Genomic DNA, 19,845 nt, shown 5'->3' on the forward strand with positions numbered 1-19,845 from the left:
GAACTGAAGTTCATGTTGCAGTTCTAGGCTTGAAAATGTAGCAGTGCTCCTCACCATCTTCCTGAAACTCAGTGACTTCTCAATAGTTCTGCCCACATTAGACCATCTTTGTGAATTATGCAAATCAAGCTGTATGCCTTGTTCTCTCTATATGCTTCCCCCAAAGTTTACTTCCCTCATTATAAATCTCTGTTGTTTTCTATCTAAAACTCAACTTATACTTCAAATACTAGCTTCTTGCTCTGTAAATGTGAACAAGGGCATGGTTTATCACGTCCAATGTCACTGACAATACGGGATTATTCAGAGATACCAGTTAGAATACAAGATTGAGGCCTAAACAGAGCTTAGAGCAACATTTAATCTTTCTTGATTCTTGGCAACATAAATTAAAATTAGATTAACAGCAATGAGAATGGTAGGAACAGAATAGATACAAAAATATAATAAAAGGAAATGTTCAATTTATGATCGCTATGTATCATCGAATCTGGGATATACAGTGAGGGATCAGAACTCTAGCAGGGCTTTTGGTACAGATGAGCATAGATGTTCATAGATGCCATGAGAATGTATGGAACTGACCTGAAAAGAGCAAGTACAATGGAAAGAGAGCCAGGCATGAGCTATGGAGAAAAGAGACATTAAGGAGAGGTCAGCAATAAAGCAGCCAATAGTAGTGACTCAGAAAGAGTGCTCAGATGGTCAGAACAGAACAGGGAAAGAACAGTGTTTCAGTAGCTGAGAGAGGGAAAAGTTCCCAGAGAGATATGAAGTCAGGTAGCACTGCAAAGAGCTCAGAATCTGCATATTAGGAGATCACCAGTGTCCTTTAACAAAGTAGCAGAAATGACATGGTGTGAGTAGAATAGTTATCATGGTGGTAGGGAAGGGTAGTGAAGAAACTGGGGAGAGCATTACAGAGAACAGATTGCCTTCAAGGTGCTAGGATATATATAGTAAGATAGTCACAAGCCATTGTTTGAATTTTTTGAGCTTTGTAAGTGTCATGGTTTGGCTCCTCTGCCTGAGAGAGAAGCTTTCCTCTGTGTCCCAACAAACTCTCTGTTGAAATCTCAAAAGCTGAGCTGTTACTAGCACTACTTTCTGTACTTTTTTGGGCAGTTACCAGAAAGACCCCTCTCTTCTCTGCACTGTCCCTCAACCGATTAACGGAGATGTGATATTACTTGCATATGTTCCCACCCGCTCTCTTATGGTGAAAGAACACCCTTCCTTTTGGAGAATACATTCCAAGTTAATTTGACTGGAGCCAGCCACTTCCACTCCCAATCAGGAAGGCATTTAACTAAGGGTGGCTCAATAGAAGCATGCCATCTCCCTCGCCACAGTGAGTGATTCAGCAAGGGCACAGAATTTTAAGTGGGCCAGTCATAAGAAACTTCCTGAGCCTTAAAAAAAAAAAAAAAAGTATGCACTCTTTTCTCTGGAAATACTAGTTAAAAGAGTGTCATAGCCTAGAGCTGCTTCTGTAAGAAGAAAGCTCCCTGTGCATGAAGCTAATACGGAGATGAGCAGAGCAGAGTAATGGGAAGAGGAAGGTGTACTTTGTCCTGATGATATTCGTTGTGCCTGAAGTAACTGTCATTTCCTAACTTCCTCCTGTATGAGCCAATAAATCTCCTCTTCGGATAAGTTATTTCAAATTGGGTCTTTATCATTTGCAATAAAAGATTCCTAATACCATTCACATCTCACTAATCATTATGTTTCTGAATATTACAGGAATCTCTACTAAGGAAATCTCTCTATTCCACAAGATTATACATTTCTTGAGGGCAGGAAAGACATCAATCTACCATAATGCCTTACACATGGTACCTGTTCAATAAATATTTACCAAAACAAACAAGGAAGAGCAGTTCCTTTACAGCATGCCATCGAGAGCTCAAATTAAACAACTTGGCAATTGAATGAGAAGATCACAATGACTAATATACAGTTATCTGGTTTGCTGCTCTAGTTCACCCCCAACTATCTAATGAGACTGTCTTAAGCATGGTCACTCCTGTGCTAGTCCTAGCTCAATTCCCTCATCTTGTTCACTCAAGTGAAAGTGAAACATTCATATTATAAACTATATTTACAAACCTAGAAATTATCTATCTATGCAATTGCTGATTTTTTTTTGAGAAGACTAAAATTGCATTCAGAATAAGAATAAAGGAAAATTCATTGCTAGACATAGCCCTTGGAATCAGGAAATACATATGCTAGCACGATGCCTTGCACATACTACTAGTTCAATAAATGTCTACGAAGTAAGGAAATAACCTGATTGGGGACAATTTAAAATTTTAGTCAGTAAAAACCTGAGTCAAATTTAGACTGCTGACTAAATGAAGAAGAAGAGAAAGGGAAGAAGTAAAAGATGAAAAAAAAAAAAAAAAGTCTTCCTTGGCTTGGACAGCCATATTCTGCTCCCGGCCAACATCCCAATGCTGGCTCTTTCTTGCAGCATGTGTTGTGTGAATCCCTAGAGATTCACCTCGCTGTGGTTCTTGAGCACTGGCAATGCCATAAATGGAGACTGTAGGACCCTCGTCGACTCCTAGACCAGAGCATCAAACTCTAGTCTTTCTGCCAAGGCTGTCTTCCTCTTGACAGGAAATTCTTCAGTGTGGGGGTGGGAGTGAGGAGAGAGGCAGTGGCCAGAGCCATCATACTTGGCTCCCTTCTAGGAATCACATATGACCTCCAGGAAACCACAGCTCTTCCCTACTAGTTGTGGAAATGGGGCTTATTCCCATTGCATTCCTGTCTCTTTGTCCTGGCCTCTTACCTTCTCACTTTGCACACTCATGTCAGGTACCAGAACCTATGCCCCACCCCACATAGGCAGGGCTACACCCCAAGCTCCCTGAGTGGTTCCCTCACATCTTGTCCACGTTCACTTTGCGGGAATAGGAGGGAAGAAAATGAGAGAACGAGAGCAACACCTCAGTAGTCTTAATTTTCTCTGCTGGGATTCTCACTACCATATTCTTCATCAGTCTTATCATAGTTTTCCTTCCTCCTCCCCTCACACATCCTCTCCAGGTGAGTGAGGGGCAAACTGTAAAATAAACAAACAACAAATGAGATTTCTCAAGCTCTTAGCGAATCCTGAATCAATGGTTTGACCCACATTATTCTTGGTCCTTTGGAGCCCTCCTGCAGCTCTGATACAACTTGGTAAGTCAAATGTAACATCCTATCATATAAGGGAAATTACTGCATGTCCTGTTTTTAAAACAAACAAACAAACGACCAAACATGACTTTGCTATGATTTGGGCCACATCCCACAGAGTTCATGTATCCACCCTTTATCAAATCATCAGTTGAGGTTGCAAGTCGGGCAAGAATTCATATTGTAGGAAATTCCCATTTACTTTTATCCACTGGTAGGGCTAAGATGAGAACCCAGGATTTATTTCCCAATCCAGAGTCCCTCTCCTGACACTTTGATAGAAGGAACAATAATTTCTTAATATAACCCTGGAAGCAGAGAAATCATCAGAAATGAAAAAAAAAAAAAAAAGTCCCTCCTTCTGTCCTTCCATATAAAACAAATAATCCTCTACATCATCCTACACTGCATGTGCGATAAGGGGCTCCATCCTCTCTCATATCATATTTGGTATTCATGCAATCCTTCTCCTCCTACAGTCCACCTAATCTTATGAAACATAATTCTTTTCTCTCTTCCTCCTCCCTACACAAACTAAATTCCTGATTCTCCTGAAGTATGTGCAAACTATTACACTAACCTTCTTTTCAAGCAAGAATCATACTTCAACCTAAAACAGCAATTGGACAAGTGTGTTTACTATTCTATATTATGAGCTTGGTTTTAGCACCTTTTATGACAAAAGTGTTGATTTTTTTCCCCTTTACAAAGTGGCTGTGGCACTCTGTGGCGGCATGCTACAGGCACAAGTTCATGGTAAGTTCAGAGGAAAGGAATGTTCAAAGAAAACCGAACCCAAAGCATTGTGGGTAGTGATATGGAAAGTTGACAAAACAATGATAAACAATGGGGGGAAAAAGAAATAATTAAGTGTTCTAAAGCACTGTATCAGCATTTTATGCATTGTTAACTTTTTTTAGGAAACCGTTTTATTGTGTGTGGTTTCATGGAGAGATACTAACCCAATCTGTTGAAACACCCCTCTGCATGTATAATGATTATAAAACTTTTTTTTTTTAATAAAAAAGAAAATGGGCAAATATGTCTGCCTGAGATAAGGCTTTCTGAACAAAAATATAATACATGGAAATCCTTTCGTGAAGTGCTTTGTGGATTTAAGGAGGTAGGAAACTTAAAACAGTAGAGTTATAGTAAACACGTAAGTCTAAACAAGGTGTGAAAAATTGCACTATATGTTGCAACAGGCAAAGCAAGAAGTAAAAGTAACAGAAAAAGGGAAATACTTCATAGATACAAAGGTATTTCTGAAAAACAATCTGAACTGCTGAGATCTGTCAAAGAGACACATTTTGAATATTGTTAGAATGCAATCCTCCATCAATCATAGTTCAGTCTATATTTACTGTCTTGTTAGGTCCCTTTCAATGTAGATTATGTCTTTTTCTTCCCACTCATTTTTTAGTTTCTGGAATGATTTTAGGCACCAGGGATTTGTGAGTGGACAGAACACACAAAACACCCTTAACCCATGAACATTATATTCTAGTTAGCAGAGAATACAATAAACACAATAATTAAACACATGGCATATTAGAAGACGGTGGACATAAGGAGAAAAATACAACAAAGAAGACAGATGTATTGTCAGAGGGTGAGGGCGGGGGAGAGGAGGGTCTGCTGTTTTAGAGTTTAAAAGTCATAAGAGGGATGCCTGGGTGGCTCAGTCAGTTAAGTGTCTGTCTGCCTTCGGCTCAGGTCATGATCCCGGGGTCCTGGGATTGAGTCCCACGTTGGGCTCCCTGATCAGCAGGGAGTTCACTTCTCCCTGTCCCTCTACCCCTCCCTGCTACTCGTGCTCTCTTTCTCTCACTCTCTCTCTCTCAAATAAATAAATAAAATATTGTAAAAAATAAAAGTCATAAGAGGAGAAATTAATGAGAAGGTCACAACTGATCGTAAGAGATTAAGTGTTCACTTAACCGAGGAGTGAGTGTGTAAGCAAACAGCAAATTCAAAGGTCCTGAGGTGGGAGTTGTCCCAGTAGGTTAGACAAATATGAAGAAAGCAAGTGTGGATGGTGGGGAGGAAGCAAGGGGTGAGATGGTTCATAATGAGTTCAGGCGGTAACTAGGGAAGGGGAAAGGTCAGGGCACCATAGTTATTATAAGGACATTAGCTTTTATTCTGAGGGAGATGGGAAGCCATGGGAGTATTCTACAAAATGACATGGTCTAAGGTATCATATACTAACCACTTCTTTTCAGAAGTACTTAAAAGGTACAAGTTTTTTAAATTTTTTAATTTTGTAGTATGTTTTTTAAAACGTCTTTTAGGTCTCAAAACCTAGAATGATTAGATGGGACCAGGAAGTAAAGATAGTAATAAGAATACTGTAACGTGGTTACTATGATATCACTTTCTTTCAATGAACACCTACGATGCTACATGAATTCAGTAATTTTCATCATACCCTACTAAAAATCATTGATCGAATCCACGGTACCTGCCAATAATTGTAATCTGCCCCAGTATACCAGACCAGTTTGACTCTGTAATATCTTATACAGTAAAGAAGTAAACTTCTCTACATAAACCAGGTTCCTACAAAGAAAGAAGGGACATACATTGTTGATATCACTCAAGTGTCTGTTCATTTTGTTCAGCACATGTCAGATGCTAGAACAAGAATGAGTTGTCATAGTTTTAGAGATGTTTGATAAAGAAGTACTGAGACTGGTGAGCTGGAAGAAGGATAATATCTTCAACAGGCCAAGCTGCACAATAATCAGTATCGACTCAAATCAGAAGTTATTGTGCATTATCAATAAACAGGTTGAGACTTGAGTTTCCTTTGTAGGAAAAACTGTTTTGAAAGAACAAGGAAAAGCAGCTTTTTCGTTTTTTTTTTTATTTTTAAGATTTTTTATTTATTTATTCGACAGGATAGAGACAGCCAGCTAGAGAGGGAACACAAGCAGGGGGAGTGGGAGAGGAAGAAGCAGGCTCATAGCGGAGGAGCCTGATGTGGGGCTCGATCCCATAACGCTGGGATCAAGCCCTGAGCCGAAGGCAGACGCTTAACCGCTGTGCCACCCAGGCGCCCCGAAAAGCAGCTTTTTCAACACCCATTCTAATACAGTGCTACATACAATAGCTGAAAAAATGTACTGCTTTCTTGTCAACTATGAACAAAGGACTTGGTCAGTAAATCCTTAGATTATTATTGCATATAATGCTAATGTTCGGAAGTTTGAGAAGCTTCCAAAAACCTGCAGTCTTTAAACTAGTGTTTAACAAGGAGGTTGATGTGGGGGAGGTGGGAGGAACTGAGCTAGTTCTGGATAGGAGGTTGTTGATATTTCAAGGTTCTCTAAGCCCATTTTGTATTTCAATGCTACATCCTTCTTGAAATGCCTACAGGATACAAGAAGTAACTATTCTCTTTCAAATGGAGGAATAGGGGTCTGTGAAATCTAATCGTTAGGGTCTTAGCCAGATTAGTTAAAGAAGCATTTCAAAGTCTTGATAGAAGGCACTTATTCCTATTAAGCATTCAACTATATGCCAGGGCACTCTGTGTGTGTGTGTGTGTGTGTGTGTGTGTGTGTGTGTGTTTGCATGTGTGTGTATTACTATCGCCACTCTACAGATGAAGAAACTGAAGGACATATTCAGGGTAGATATAAGAGCCTGGGCAAGAATGGGAGTACAACAATTCGAGGGTGAATGCAAATGGCACAGAAACAGAAAGTTAGCAATGGGACATGAAATTTATACAAATTTACCCATAGAAGATGCTGTGGCGTTCTATTCACCCGACAGCTGAAGGTCTTCCGTTCAGTTTGAAGCACTCACTACCCCAGCTGCTGGAGCACAGAATGCTAACAGATCACAGCTGAGCCCCTCTCTGGACACTGCCTCTGTTGAAGGCTAAACTCCTCCCCAGGGGCAGCAAATGTCTAATGACTGCTAAATAAGGAGGTACAAAGACCAGCCCCTACCTCAACTCAGGCCTCCTCCGAATGGCCAGCCTAGTTCTAGAAGTCTCCATAGAATTGGCTGCAGCCTCTGTTGCAACTGCATCTCAATTCGACCTCTCCATCTGCCCATCCTGCTTCCCTCACCCCTCATAGGTATTGTTCCCAAGAGCACACAACAATAAACTTCATAGATGCAAATGTCAGAGACTCAGAGTATGTTTCCAAAAGAAGCAAACCAAAGACAACACCACAGCAAAAATAAATACTAGATGATAAGGTTTCCCACCATCCGAAAGAATTGAGATTGAAACGTAGTAACTGATGGTACTGGGTACCTCTATAAGCTAATGGCAGTTTCTAATGCAATTCCCATTATACCTGGAAGCAAGTCGTAAGTACTCATACTGTTACAAAGTGTTTATATTTAAGTTAGTTAAAACGATAATGAATCATTGACTTAAATGAGGAATTGTCAATTAGTGAGTGATTTTACAGGGACTGTAAAGTGTTATATAGCTCATGTAAAGTATGGTCAAATCTGCATGGTATCAAATATGTCTGATCAACTGCATATTCCTTAACACGGTAAAACATTATGTTTGCTTGAGAAGCTTGTTAAATATTTTTTTAACTAGGTAACTGTGTATTAGTCCAACGTGACTAAACAGAAGTGGTAAAAAGAAAAATAAATTTTATAGCAACAGACTACTGAGTTTTATGTAGATCCAAAGAGAGACTCTAAAATGAATTATTAAAGAAATAGCTTTTGAACATTAAGACCAGGAAATAAGGATCATAAGGAGTCAGAATGGGTTAAAGTGGTAACACAAGGAACGTATCAGATACACCATATCTGGGTGTCAGTTAAGATACCTCATGATGATTTCATTGAGGTCAAGACAGATATAAGCTGAAAAATAGTATAAATAGCTGAGGTTAAAAAAGTTGAGCAACTGCATCCAGAGAGAACTGCTACCTTAACTGACAGTTGGAAGGAAAAATTTTGGTGGCTCTAAGTTTTGCCTCTATCTCTCCTATCTTGTCCTGGTGATCTACAAAGGAAGGGGGGCACATGGGGAGGGCTTGGGTTTATAGGCTACAAGCAAGTGTTGATGGAAACAGGGCTGGCTTTATTTTCTAAGGGGAAAATTCACTATGACCGGCACAACATGCTATCTAAAGAAATATTATACAATCTTAATCAGAATGGTACAATACAATCCTATAAAGGCAACAGCAGGAAGTAACGAAGGTATCACAACACAAGGGCTTACAGATTATGGGGACCTCAAAGATAAGTGTTACTCAGGAGATGTAACTGGGCCTTTCGCAACCAACATTTAACAAATATATATTGAGCTCCTTACATGTGCCAGGAACTGCTTTATGCACTGCAGATACAGCTATGAACAAGAGATACAAGACCCTGTTACGTTCTAATGGCGGGAGAAGCAGAAAGATAATAAATAGGTAAAAAATTATTAAAGAAAGTTTGCTATAAAAAAAATAAAACATGACACTGTGATAGGGAGAAAATGAAGCCACCTTAGATTGAATTCAAGAAAAGTCCTCCCTGAAATGTGTCATTTGAGCTAAGATCTGAATAGCAAGGAAAAATAAGCTATTCGAAGGTATGAGGGAGGAACATTCCAGGCAGAGAGAATCAATGTTAAAAAACCTCCTGGAGACAAGCTTGGGAAAGACAGTCATGTGGCTAAAACATACTGAGTGAGAGATATAAAGGTGAAGAGTTTGAGATCAGAGACATAAACAAGAGTTAGATCGTGTAAAGTTTTATGCATTGATACATGGAGGAGAGATATAACTGATTTGTTTGTAAAGATCACTCTGGCTGCTATTCAAAGAACCAAATACAATGCGGGCAGAGGTGGTTAGAATGGAAGTTCAGAGACCACGGAAGAAGCCATTGTTACAGTAGGAAAGAGATGATGGTAACAGGAAGCTCTATGAGGGTGAAATTTAACAAGGACAATTATAAAGCTTGTTTTTATACCCACAATGCCCCCCAAAAACAATAGCACAGTATAAGATAGGAGATTCATGAGTTGCAGCAGCACTGATTTTAAAAGAACAGGGGAAAAAAAAATGGTGGGGGTATGTCAAAGGGACACAGAGGCCAACAGGCAAAAGCCTCCATTGGCCAAAACTGGAACAATTTGAGCAACAAAACAAATAATATACTATTGAATTATAATCCAAACTATCAAACAAATATCCATGAGTCCATACTTATATAAATACATGATTGAGTAGATAAATAAATGGGGGAAACTGACAAATCTCCCCTATAGAATTCCAAATAATTTATGTAAACACTCTGCCTTGAGGAGATGGAGTTTAACTCCTCACCTCTTGAGTGTGGGCTGCTCTTCCAAAGATTACAATATAGAAAGAGAATAAAGTAACCTCAAAATAGAGAAACCATGGCCAGGTGATCAAAGGTTAATGTCAGTGATAAGTCAAGTTGACAATATGTGCCCTTGATATAATAAGAATGGCACTTCACCTTTGTGATCTTCCTCCCCAAAACCCATAACCCCAGTCCAACCATTAAAAAAAAAACCACAAATTGAGAGACATTCTACAAAATATCTGACTGTCAAGGTCATGGAAACAAGGAAAATCTGAGAAACTGTTACAATCCAGAAGAAAATAATGAGACATGACAACTAAATGTAATATGTATCCTGGATAAATTCCTAGAACAGAAAAAGGGCATTTCCCTAAAAACTAAGGAAATCCAAATAAAATATAGAGTTAAAAGCAAAGTACCCAATGTTGGCTACTTAGTTGTGCTGAACATACCATAGTAATATAAAATGTAAACCACAGTGGAGACTGGATGGAGAACATATGGAAGAACTCTGTATACTATCTTTCAACTTTATAATCTAAACCTATTACAAAGGCAACGGTTATTTTATTTAAAAAAAAAAAAAAAAGCACAGGGACCTTGCATTGTTTCCCATCAATATAAGTATGGCATCTAAAAACTGGAAGCCAAGGCTTCCTCCACTCAGTCTTGGTGAAACAAAGCCATAGTACTATGGGGAACATAGTAATGCCAGGTGCCCTGCTTGGAGAGGAATGCAAAGAAATTCTCTAGAAACAAGAGTAACCAGAAGGGACAGAGGACTTAAAGTCATGTCGCATGAGAAAAAACTAAAAGTAGCGGGTATGATTAACCTAGGAAACAAGAAAGGTACAATACCTATCTCAAAATACATGAGGGGTTATTATAAAGAGTGAGGATTGGGCCCTCTTTTATGTCTGAAACTGTAGCATTTGGTAAAAATGGAAGGAAGATTATGAGTGGGAAAATATCTATACAAGAAAAGGAAGAACATAATAAGCCTAGAAATGCCTGCTCTGGGAGGCAAACACATGCCTTTCCAATCCTGCGCATTCAGTCTTCTGCTGGAAATAGATTTGTCCAGAAGTTGTAGAGGAGATGGGTATTTGAACTCCAAAAGACTTTCTAGGTATTCAATACAAAAATTTAATGTCTTCTTGCTTCTGTACCAGCACTTAATAAATGATGAGAAAACCAGTAGTACCCAAAACCAAGGTTACACTATAGTAATTTGTGTATTCTAGTCACTTTTAATTTTCTATTAACAAATTTATTCATTTTACCTTTAAAATGTATTTTAACTATGGGTAGGTAGACCTTCTCAACTCTGTTAGTGGAACAATGTTGAATAATATATCCCTATATCTCCAGCATAGACCTCACCCTTGAATTCAAGGTTCACCTGTCCAATTGTTTATTTGACCTCTCTACTAGAAAGTCTAATACACATCTCCAACTTAATGTGTCCAGTACAAAACTTCTGATTTCCCACCTAAACCTCCCTCAGCTCATCAATAAATACCACCAATATATACCTAATTTCCTTCCTTTTATCCCATACATCCATTTCATTAGCATGTCCTTAAAAACCTGCATGTTGCACTCTCTTCAGCAGCACATATACTAAAATTGGAACAATACAGAGATTAGCATGGCCCCTGCGCAAATATGACACCCAAATTTGCCAAGTGTTCCATATTTTTTGTATGGCAACAGACGGTAGCTACTCTTGTAGTGAGCACAGCATAACATGTGAACTTGTTGAATCACTATGTTATACACCTGAAACTAATGTAACACTGTATGCCAACTATACTTCAATTTAATAACCCTGTATGTTCATGTGTCCACTTCTCTCCATCTTAACTACCACCCCTCGTCCAAACTAGTCCTCCCTAGACTTGTGATCACTTCTAACTGGTCCCCCTGCTTCTCCATTTCCCCTTACAATTTATTCTCCACAAAGCAGCCAGAGATCATGCCCATGTGTGTGCATGTGTGTGCGTGTGTGCATGCACGCACACACACACACGCACAAACACACACACACACACACAGTCAAGCCCCTTCTTAACCTTCTTAAATAGTTAACCATGATGTTTAAAAAAATATTCTAACTCCTTACTCTGTGGTCTGGTTCTTGTCAATCTCTCTGAACTCTTCCTACCATTTTCCTCCTTGCCAATGCTCCAACCACATTAGCCTTTTCTCTTTCCTCACAACCTCAAATTCATTTCTCCCTTAGGGATATTGCACCAGCTGTTCTCTCCGCGTAATATGTTATCCCCGTGATCTTCAAATGTCTGGTTCCTTCTTGTTATTCTAAAATAGCCATTAAGGCACTCTTCACCCCACATCAGCCTATTTTATCTCTCTACATAGTACTTATCACAAGACATTGTCTTGTTGCCTTTTTAAATTTGTGTTGCTTCTGTCTGCGAGTTGTCTGAGAACAGGAAGCTTGCATACCTTATTTACAGCTGTAGCCTCAGCACCCAAAACAGAGCTCTGAATATAATAAGTGGTCAGTAAATATTTGTTCAATGAATAATTTTAATAGTATGAGTGAAGATGACATCCTATGTCATATGACTTGAAATTTTCCTCAAGCGAGCTTTTCTAATATTTGAAAAAATAAAGCCAATCTTCTAAAGTATAATCAACAGTTAAGATTAACACGAGAAATATCAAATGATGCTTATCTACCAATTTTTTCTATGTTCCCCAAATTCACCTTTGCACATTCCACTCTCTATGTGTATGTTTGCACTGTTGTCTGACTGAAATAATTTTTCCTGGAATGTTCTCTGATGCCCAATATCATCTATGTAAATATTATAATCTGTGAAAATATCATCCTTTTTTTAAGACCCAATGCCAAATGCTACCTTCCCTCTGACACATTCTCTGGTTAACATATATCCTGTGTGCACCCAAAATATTTTGCTCTTTAATGACAACACTTATCTCAGTAAGAGGGCTGGGTATGAACAGATAAGAGTTTCTCAAAGTTTGTTCCCTAGAACACTAGGACTTGAGACAATCTGAACAATTCACAAGCTTGGGAAACAACTGCAAAATATATATATATATACCTACTTTGGGGGATTCACAACACAGTAAAATTAAAGGACCTGGACAAAGTCCCATAGTAAGTAATGTGTGGGATGCACCCTTCTGTAACTCGAATTTTGTTTTCCATTATTTGATTACAGAATCATCAATTGTCTTTAAAAAAAAATAAATAAAAATAGATACCTAGTAACATCTCCCAGAAGATAGCCTGAGATATACCTGAGTAATGGTTAAGAGCATGGGTTTTGGAAGTTGCGAAGTGGAAGGACTTCAATTTTAACCTGGCCTCTAACAATTATTAAAGGAGTGACTACGAACAAGTAACTCATCTCTGGGCCTCCACCTTTCCATCTGAAATAGAGTTGAATAGGACTATCACATAGGATTAAGCATAAGGATTGAATAAGAGTGGCACGGTGCCTAGGACTTAGCAGCCACTCTCTAAATGGTAGCCACCATATGATTAATAATTTTTATCACTGCTGTAGCTCAGTGAGGTCAGGAATTTCTGGTGTTCGCTTGTGAATCTCCCACAAGATGAAACAGATACCATGCAAAGAGACTTACTCGTTTGCAAACTTTGGGCATGCTTTGGTCAGAGCTGCTGGCACAAGAATGCTAGCACCAGGTCTGAAATGCTCAGGCCTCACACCATCCCTACTGCTTATATAGGACTTAATTCAAGATTTATGTTACCAGCCTTGTCTTCTGAGGCATTAGAGTTTACAACCCTTTAAAGGGAAGTCCTCAATTAATGTTCGTTGAATTGCTTGATCTCAATGGATTCTGACTTCCTTCAATTCTCATCCGCCAGAAATTCCACTCCACCTCAAAACAACACCTGAAATCTTTAAGGTAGATCTTTCAAAAGAGTAATTCACTCAAGCAATGATTTATATATTCAAAACCTAAGTTAGGAAGAAGGTAAAATGTACAGTTAGAAAAAATTCTCAAATCTGTTATGCACTTCTCCCAATTGGTCAACAAGGTAAGTCCACAGTGCTGAAGAAATCCAGAGAATAAAGAGGTCCCTTGGGACCGGCTATTAGTGCCAATTCCCAGAAGGTAGGACGCATTCGTACATGGAGGGAACTACAACTGATGACCTCCAGAGGGCCATTTCACCCTTGAGTTTCTATTAAATCATTGGAATTTAAAATAGAGCACTAAAAAGAACTTTAAGAGATCATCAAGGCCATCCCCCTGCCTGTTAGAATATTTTTATATCTCCAAGTTCAATGTTGAAGTGTGAAGGCTCAAACTGCAAGAGAAATTGATGGGTTAGAGGGCAGGAAAGCTTAGGGGGAGAAAAGAGAAAGGAAAAGAAAAATCTGAGGATAAAGGAATTTATGCCCTCCCAATTAACCTTACCAAGGACCTCAAAATTCCCAAGGCAACCTTGATTCTACCTTTCTTTCTTTTGTTTTCAAATATGGAATTTTCCCCAGGACTAATGTTAGAATTGAGCATATTCTTCCTTTGATTTATGAGAACATTCAGGGAATATAAGGTCATGAAAGTTACCAAACCAGCTGGCTTCAATGCAAAGTAATTAAATAGAAAGTCTTAAAAACTTAAAATCCTTAGTAGACTTGTTTCAGAAGAATGTTACATTTATCTTCCTTTACATTTAAAGTACTCATTCTTATATTTTTAAAATATTTACTCTAGATTTACATAAACCTTCCCCTGATGACAACAATGGACCTGATTCAGAAAATCTATAAAAGAGTAGAAATTAGAGCATCTGTATTTGTGGTTAAACTACTAGTGAACAACATTTCAGGAAATATGTGGTTACAGTAATTAGATAACCATAAATGCCCGTTAGTTCAGGAAAGCAAAGTTAAATGCTGGAATTTTTTTCCAGAAAAACAAAAAACAAAAAAACCCCACTACAATGTGAAATAAGCAGAAACAACAAACAAAAACAACAACAAACGACCCTGATTTCTTAAAATGTTGAACAAAACTGCATACTTAAGTGGTTACGCTCTAAACATGAAAGCAATCTACTCAGTGTAGCATTAAGATGTGGGTTTATAAGCTTCCCTATATTAGGTAAAATGCCTACACCAAGAATTGTGCTATACTATTTATTTTTCAATTCCTTTGATACGATCCTTAAATTGTACTTAATAATACCTTATAGGCCAGGGCCCACCCAGGGGCTTTCATGACCCCTCTATGCTAATACTGTCTTTAAGACAAGTCAGACCCTTCGAAAAGCCTCTCGGGTCCTAGGGTTTACAATTCCTTTGTAGTATACATATTCAGATACACACAGTTAGTAATTTTTCTAAGAAAAATGATGGTTGAAACTACACTCTTGCAGGTGTAATCCTGAGAACACTCACACAAGTAAATCACTCCTACATCCAGCAGCTGGAAAACAGAGCCAATTTCTGGTAAATGGACATGATAGCCAATTAAACGAAACCAAGTGGTAGCAAAAGCCTAGATGGCGAAACAGGAGCCAATTTTCTGTGACTTTTGCTTGCGGAACCAAGGCATGCTTTAATAGAGTGGCTTCAGGTGTTGATACTCTATCAATGTCTACATCTCTCTGATTGAGCGTGACATAATAGCTCTTTCCTTTTTGAAGGCCGAGTGTTTCCATTTTCTTGTATCCTATAGATATCCAAGAGCAAAGAGAGTTGCCACATTACATTTCTCCAAATAAAACCATAGGGTAGTCAAATTAATCTAATTATCTGTGACCCAATTTGATACTACTGCTAAAAGCAATGTTAGAAAGGACTTCTCTAGAGTATGCTCTTTGTTTTCTCATTCATTCTCTTATGCTAATAATTTGGCTGAGAAAATACCCTTTCACACTGAAAATGCACCTGCTTAGATATTTTATGCATAAACTTGAACTATGGAAATGCATGCTCTATTTACTGGTATTTGGCAAATGTAGTGATGAGACACTCAAAATTGTCACCAGTTTAATAAAGGTCTGAAAAATTCTAAATATTGGTCCAGCATCATTTTCACATTCAACAATCCCACTCAAGCAAGTAATTCTCAGGTGACTAATAAAACAGGTTCAACTATTGGTTCAGCAAAGGTCAGAAATATCACTTGCTTGCAGCTCTTTCTATGAAGTTGGACACAGTGAGTTTTCTACTTGCTTCTTTCTTTTCTCACTTTGATCCACTCTTGATACTATTCACTTTGGTCTCTGACTCACAGATAGAAACATGTGGCAGGATTTATGGCATTTTAGAAAATAATGTCATGTTCCATACGTAACAGAGATGCAGAATTCTTTACACAATTCTTTATGGGAATCACTTCCATTTTTATTCCAATTTTTCCAATTATGAATTCACACTGAAACTCCATCTTTGGAAGCAAAAGACTCCACAAACCTCTGTTTGTTTTTTTTCATTTCTTTTCCCATGTACTGTCATTCTGAATTTTTAATATTTATAATGAGCAAAATTATATGCTTGGAGTACACCCTTCAACATAATGGTATTACAACTAAATATTTATTTGAATTATGTTTATGGTAATAATAACTAATGTGGGTTTTTTTTTCATGACATAGGTTAAAAGTCTGTAGCCTCTAATTTGACAGGAACTCTATTATCACTTTCTGCAAAATTAGACAGGAAAGAATATTAAGACATCTAAAATCTGACACAAACAGAAATCGCTTTCTTTCACTTTCCTTTTTTTTAAAACAAGAAAGATGATTATATGCTGCTTGACATTCCATTTTCAGGCCAACAAAGGGGATACAGAGGTTCACTCTTTATCTCTTCCACTGAATAAGACCCTTGCAAGAATGCATTGGTATTTAATACACTGAACTTCTTTTATGTAGATAAAGTTAGCTTTATCTTCTTGATGGTCTTATCCATCAGTTCCCTCTGTTTCAACTAACATAAAAATACCTTCCCTGCGAGGTCCCAGCCCGGAGGGCTAATCCACAGCACATCATCTGTGTAATTGTACCATCCTCATACTTGAAAAATTACCAACTAAAGATGAGTGAACAGTACCGAGACAGGAAGAATTCCCCTACTCAAAACTGGAACAGAACCGGAAGAAAAACATTTTTTAAAGTACCAAAGTAGGGGCGCCTGGGTGGCTCAGTTGGTTAAGTGTCTGCCTTCGACTCAGGTCATGATCCCTGAGTGCAGGGATCAAGCCCCTGAGCAGGGAGCCCGCTTTTCCCCTGCCCCTCACCCCACTTGTGCTCTCTCCCACTCTCTCTCAAATAAATAAATAAAATCTTTAAAAAAATTTAATAAAGTACCAAAGTAGGCTGATTTTGTCAGTGATTTGTGTAACTGCCTATTTGAATGCTTTAAAGTGTCTCATACTGCACTTGAGCACTTTTGGTTTTGGTCACAACTACAAATGGAACTCCAAAAGCCAAGGCTATTTTTCATGATACCTTTGGAGAAGTTTGTATGAGAGAGATCTCTTAGAAATAATACAAAAAGTCTATCCTCCTGAGAAGTTCAGCGAAGACTTTATCAGAGTATTTTGATTAATTTCACGTCAACGAAAATGTACACGCATAGCCTATGCTCAAAATAACACCCCCCAAATATACCCAGAGATTCCAAAGTTTAACATTTCTTTTTTTAAAAAGATTTTTAAGATTTTACTTATTTGAGAGAGAGAGGGAGAGGGAGCGTGAGCAGGAGGAAGGGCAGAGGGAGAAGCAGACTCCCCATGGAGGAAGGAGCCCAATGCAAGGCTCAATCCCAGGCCCCTGGGTTCATGACCTGAACCAAAGGCAGATGCCACCCAGGCACCCCCTGAAGTTTAGTGTTTCCCCCAAAACATTTCTGAAAATGACAGCACTCCAGTAAAGACTGATATTCTGCTAAGGCCATGACCCTGAAATGGTAAAAAACTAACCTCATGCAGTAGAATCTGTGTCAAAGGCCCCTCCAAGACGGAGGCACTCATTCTAGCTGCCAGGTGCTCTGGTTGCTGCTAATTTCTAAGTGACTCCTCCATAGGACCTGCCCGCAGGGGAAGGAGTGGGGCTGCCTTGCCCAGAGTCATGCTCCTAGGATGGGTTTAGAGCAACAGAGGCTGGGTACCCTTGCCTCAGACACAAAAACTCTGAAGGTCCATGCAGTGCCCAAGCTCTCCAGGGATCCACTGAGGCTGGAGTTATAACTGCATCTCAGTACAGCTCCTCCCTATGCCTGGTTTTGGGGCCTACTCCCTCATAGGTGTTGATTTCAAGAACACTCCCAGTCTCCAATTTAGCACCTTGGGGAACCCAACCCAGGAAGCATTACAATGAGAGGAGCTGGAGGGAAACCAAGAGGTATTACAATTCAACATTACTTCTTTTGTAAAGGTAAAGAAACCTCAGCCAAGAACGATTAAATAATTTGCATCAAAACGAGTGTCTAGTTAGTGCTGGTACCAGCTCTTCGGTCTTTTCCCTTAATAGGCAGGTATTCTTTTCTTCATTAGAAATTGTTTTCCTCAGTGGACTTTAACTAGACTTCACGTAAAAAAAATCACACTTGAGCAATTAAATCTGGCCAAGTAACAGTTAACAGTTTACCTCTTTTTAGCCTCCCACATGCCAAATGGTATTTCTAGAAACTCTACCAAGGGAGGAGACTCGTACAAATGGGTTGGAGGGATTTAGGGGATCAGGATGGTTGAGGCGGAAACTAATTTTTTCTTAATATCTACTGACATTATCTAAGGAACTTCGCATAACTTTATCTTAATCTTCACAACTCAATGAAGGAATATTTCTTCTCTCATTTTACAAATGAAGGAACTAAGGTCCAGTTGGATCATTAGAGATTTGACTCTGAAGCCACTGATATGTCCATTCACCCCAGCGCCTCACTGGGACTGCAAATAAATGTGCTCTGTCCTCCTTTGGTCCCCGCATTTGCAAGTGTGAGGCCTTGGTTATAATTTACCTTCCTGATTGTGGCATTATAACTTCACTACATAATATACCTATTAGCTTGACTCACTATAAATAAAAATTCACAATGTCACACTTTTCAGAATGTTGATTACCATTTATGATCTCATAGTGCCAAAATAAATAATTTATTTTGAGGGATTAGTAAAGCTAAGACATATTCCTACAGTGTTTTTCACCAGGATAAAAAATTTACAATGACATCCCTTAACTAGGCACTTAAGAAATCATTTGGCAGTTTACTTTTTGCCAAAACCATACATTGTTTTAATGTCAGATAGGAAGTAAAAGTTATTTATAGACAGAAATATAACACTATTAAAACTCAATCTTATATGCAGCAACACATTCCAAATAGAGTTCTCAACACTACATTTTTAAGCGCAAATCACTGTATTCAATACCAGCATATGAATGTCTTCTTAATAGAGTACCAGATGTGTGACAAAGACTCCAAAAGGGGAGACAGTTGAAAGAAAAATCTAATAATGTCAATGATATATTTTTTACCTTAACCTAAAAATTAATTTTTGTGACTAAACTTTTATAACCTGTTTTTTCGATATCTGTGATTCATAAGACACTGCTATCAACATGAGCCAGGTTAAATGTTGCTTTTAACAATGCTGAACTTTGACATTTTAGTTAATCTAAGTAATTTTTTAAAAGATTAGCATTTCTTATTTGGGTATATAGACACAACATTTTTTAGCCTTGTGGGACTGTTTTTTTTCATAGGAAGATAAGCCTTGGGATCATTCTTTTTCTGGGGAATTCTGGTACTTGTAGTTTTACGAGCACAACCAATTTGTTACCCTTTAGTTACAACAAGGTGGCTTCTGAATTCCTTAAATAAAAGGGTTTTTAAATCTGTGACAATTAAATAAATCTAAGAAAAAGATGTAAAACAATGTTTAATGTAAACTGCCACCCTCAAAGTGGTAGGGCTGTTTCCCATTCTTGCATAAATACACAGAACAGTATGTCTTATTAGTTTCTAATACACAGCATGACATCTTGAGGTCTATCAGCTGGTCTTATTTTATGTTAGGCTTAAAAATCAGTGGGCATTGCAGACACAGGAAGATGAGGTGAAATGAGAAGCAAGATACTAAAAGTGTTCTCTAAACTCAGAATACTCCTTTCCATTTTATTCTGTAATGAAATAAATGTTAATTACTTCCTAAATAGAGTTGCAAGATAAGATAAAAAATACAGGACACCCAAGTAAATTTGATTTTTTTAAGTGTGTCCCATGCAATATTTATGTTGTGCATATGAATCACCTGAGTATCTTGTTAAAATGCAGGTTCTGATTCACCAGCCTG

The 19,845-nt window shown here is 38.3% G+C and overlaps 1 protein-coding gene and 1 non-coding gene across 6 annotated transcripts in view; one reads left to right on the plus strand and one right to left on the minus strand.

Moving 5' to 3' along the window:
* Window positions 1-19,845, minus strand: part of SOX5 (SRY-box transcription factor 5) — a 957,215-nt gene that overhangs the window by 841,843 nt on the left and 95,527 nt on the right. The gene's annotated exons all lie outside the window — the stretch shown is intronic.
* LOC121105460 lies at window positions 11,107-11,210 on the plus strand. Its single transcript, XR_005837989.1, has one exon. It is a non-coding gene; the product is annotated as a U6 spliceosomal RNA (small nuclear RNA).

The sequence above is a fragment of the Ursus maritimus genome, unplaced genomic scaffold, assembly GCF_017311325.1.
Source record: "Ursus maritimus isolate PB19 unplaced genomic scaffold, ASM1731132v1 scaffold_26, whole genome shotgun sequence".
NCBI lineage: Eukaryota > Metazoa > Chordata > Mammalia > Carnivora > Ursidae > Ursus > Ursus maritimus.